Below are 3,857 nucleotides of genomic sequence, written 5' to 3'. Positions count from 1 at the left end.
TGTTACGAAAGTATCCTATGACAGTTTATGATTTATCTTACTTTAAAATTCTTGATCTAAGGTTTAAATTCATCAAAATCTCAAAATAATATATCTTAAATAATATTTATTAGCTTCTCACAAAGTTTCTAAAATAAAATACTTAGAAAGACCTACTCATGATTTACAATTCACCTACAAAATTTTTAGTTTTAATCTTGAATAAAGTCCTAAAGAATTTTTACATATTAATTTAAGATTCTAAAGAGGAATCTTAAACGATATTTAAAATTAGTTTAAAACCCTAAAAAATCCTACATATTATTTATAATTTTCTAGGGTAAATGGTAGATAAGATCTTAAAGACTAACCTAAATCCAAATATAAAAACCTTACGGTTTCATTAAAATGTAACACCTACTTAACTAACTTCATGTCAACAATTAGAGGATGGAAAAATGACCTAAAGTTCCATCTTTTAAAACGAATAGCAATAAAATAGGAAAATTAATTAAATTGACTAAAGTTAATGAAAAGTTAAAACTCTTTCAAAAATGACAATAAGAAAAAGAAAACTTAAATAAATGAAATAAATATTTATCAATAATACACATTATTCATAATACAATAAAAGAATCAAAGTAACATAAACAAATAATATTAAAATGCATGCAAGGGAATGTGTAAAAAACCATAAATATAAATAGACATGAAAATAAATAAAGACGAAATAAGAAAAAATAAAAATTATACAAGTGCGAATAAATATAAAACATAAAGATAAAGTGCATAATTAACATTAAATATATAAGGTATAAATGCAAATGAAAGGAAAGATATAAGTGTAAATAATTTATTAAAAATGGAAGCAAAATGACAGCTTAATTTTGGGACTAAAAGATAAAAAATGTGGAAGACAGAGGACTGATGTAGTAATTAATTTGTTTTTAATTTTAAAATTTCAGATTAAGCCAAAGGTTTGAATAAACAAAAGGGCTGCGGGTGTAAATAGGCTAGAGAGTGAGGGCGGTGTTGCAAAAAATGGGGTATTTTTTGTAAATTTAAAAAGTAAGGGGATGGGAATATATTACCCATTTTTGGCACCTATAAAAGGGAAAAACTATTCATTCTTTTTCCTTTTTAATCTCATTTAAAAAAACAAAATCTTCCTCCTTATTTTCCTCTTATGTTGGCCATGGCTCCTGTAACGCCCCAAAATTTTAATTTTGGGTATTGTGAATGTGTGACACAAAATATCTATCTACTTTAGTGGTTATGTGTTTTGGGTGTATTTGGGAGGTCCCAAGTTCAAGTCAGGACTCGGTCAAATTTTGGTATCTTTAGTTAGTAGGACTTGCTGGTTTGGTGGATAAGTGAAATGTTGGTGTGAAGAAGTTCCTGTGTTCGAATCTTGGCGTGGGCATTATTTTTGCTCATGCGTCCAGGAGAGTTTGAGATGGACTAAAAATCTGAGTAGTGGATTTAGTGAAGAGTTTGATGGAGAGAAATAATGGATTGGGGTGGTTATCAAATATTTTGTTCATCTTTTTTTTACTTTTCCCAAAATCCCTCCACCCTCTTGCCGTTTTTCTCTTTATTGCTGCTGAATTTCAGCTCTCTTTCACCCTTCATCTTCTTGATTTTTCTTTTCCCACTCTGCCTCGTGTCGCTCCATGTTTGTCTGGGATTGTTCGGTAAGTTTTAGATAGGTGATTTGTCTTCGTTTGTTCATTTTCTTCTAAAGTGTTTTGTTTATGCCAATTAGGGGAGGATTCAAGGGCTTGTAATCACCAATCGGAGTCTTAGTTTGTGTGGGAATTATTGTTCATCGGTTGAAGGTAAGGTTTAGTCGCTTATGGGTTAAAACCTCGATACAAGTTTGATTTGGGATCACGTTATGTGAGACTAAATTAGTGTTATTTGTTCAATTATAGGCTCTAGAGTGCTCGGGGACTGTTTTAGCATCAATAAAAACCAGGTGTGTACCCGAAACGTAAAAAACGGGATTCGGTGAAAAGTCAAAATTGCTTGCTGTTTTGACAGCAGCAGTAGGCTAAATTTGAAAAATCACCATAAGTTGTGGAAATTGAATTGGAGGATGAAAAAAATATGGAATTAAATCTTATTGAGTCTAGTTTCTCATAGAAGAAACGGTTTAAATAATGGAATTGTAAATCGTGAGATATAATAAGTTTTGTAAGACAATGTCAGAATGAATTCGGGTTCCCCTGTTCTGACTTTGGAAAATCATAAAAAATTGGTAACATCGTCCAAGTTTTTTATTAATGAGTTTATTTTTAATAGAAACAAATGGTAATATCATCCAAGTTTTTTACTAAATGATAATTAATTTTTAGCAAAGAAAGGTCGAAGCTGTCAGACAGCAGAATAGGGGTAAGTTTGAAGATTTTACTGTAGTTATTGGCTGAATCAAAAATTCTAAAAATTTTATGGTAGAAAGCTATTTGAGTCTAGTTTCAAAGACATCAAGCGAATATTAATTTGGTATTTTGTAGCTTAAGATATAAATAAATTAGTAACAGTGACTCAAGTAGACAACTTTGAAGGAAGATATAAGTAAATAATGAAAACATTTATGAATATTTAGCTAGCACGAGTTACATTAAAAATAGACCACGCGGCCAAGGCCAATTTGGGCTGAGTGGGCCACACAGGCTTGTGGGCCCAAACAGGCAGACCACATGGGCATGTGAGCCCTTTTTCATTGAATTGATTGCTAAGATTGCACGAGTAGCCCAAGTCGACTGTGAACCTACTGTAGGGTCAGTAAGCATCACTTAGACCTCTAATTGTGCGAATTGTCTGTTTGATTTATTTATGTGTTGAGCATGATGATAGTATGCTTGTATACTAAACTGGTTATATGTACTGATGTCCTGAGATAGAATGTTATGACTTGTATGTTGCATTGCATGGGTTTGGGTTGATTATATTTGGAGGAAGTGTATTGAAAGGCTCTTAAGCCTAACATATTGGCAGCTCATCTGCAAATTACTGTTTTGTGCCACATTCGGTACTACCTGGAGTGTAGGGATGGGTGGGTTGATTTGATCTCCACATGGAGTGTAGGGTTGGACGGAGATGGTGTGTAGAGACTGGTTGGGTAGGACTTTGTTATTGAATACTGCATGACTGCTACTGATACTATGATGGGCTAAGGTCGTACTGTAGATTTGATATTGTACTGAGATGGGTTAAGGCCCTACTGCATATTTGGTGCTATACTGAGATGGGCTAAGGCCTAAACACTGAAAAAGGGCTTAGGCCTAGGACTACTTTAACTGTGCACTGTGATTTGCTATTGTTTGTTTTCTGTGGGATTACACACTGAGTTATCGTAAACTCACCCCTTTTGTTTAAATGTGCACAGGTAATCTCCAGATTTAGACGAATCGGTGCGGCGGAAGACTCGGTAGTGATCGCGATTTTGGACTTTCATGGTTTTTAACCCATATTTACGATAATTGGTTTTATTTCTATTATATTTTTACTGGCTAAGTTTTTGGGTTGTAATTGGACTTTTGGAACTTGGTTTTGGGTTTTAATTATCTTAATCTTATGGATTACAACTGCTAGTAGTAGGAAACCTCGGTTTTCAAAAGAAACAAATGTTTTTCCTAAACACACGATTGTTTAATTTGTTTTAAAAGCTTCCACAAATGAATAACGTTTTGAAACTATTGATTAAATGTGCATCACAATTTTGGAACTAATAAGATATTAAGGTAAGAAATTTAATGGAAATGGTTATAACTCTACGACACGGTTTTCAAACACCTTATCATGTGACATTGCTAGATCCGGCCATAACGTCTGGGTCGGGTTTGAGGTGTTATAGCTCCACCACTGGAGAGTTT

The 3,857-nt window shown here is 33.2% G+C and overlaps 1 long non-coding RNA gene across 2 annotated transcripts; it reads left to right on the top strand.

Moving 5' to 3' along the window:
- Nucleotides 1-661: 661 nt before the first annotated feature.
- On the top strand, nucleotides 662-3,569 carry LOC128037705 (uncharacterized). Of its 2 annotated transcripts, XR_008193403.1 has the most exons (3): nucleotides 662-1,817; nucleotides 1,914-1,957; nucleotides 3,371-3,569. It is a non-coding gene; the product is annotated as an uncharacterized LOC128037705 (long non-coding RNA). The 2 variants fall into 2 exon arrangements; XR_008193404.1 differs by lacking the exon at nucleotides 1,914-1,957.
- Nucleotides 3,570-3,857: the final 288 nt, after the last annotated feature.

This window comes from Gossypium raimondii, unplaced genomic scaffold (assembly GCF_025698545.1).
Source record: "Gossypium raimondii isolate GPD5lz unplaced genomic scaffold, ASM2569854v1 Contig00265, whole genome shotgun sequence".
Classification (NCBI taxonomy): domain Eukaryota; kingdom Viridiplantae; phylum Streptophyta; class Magnoliopsida; order Malvales; family Malvaceae; genus Gossypium; species Gossypium raimondii.
This window is presented reverse-complemented; position numbering and strand designations above follow the sequence as displayed.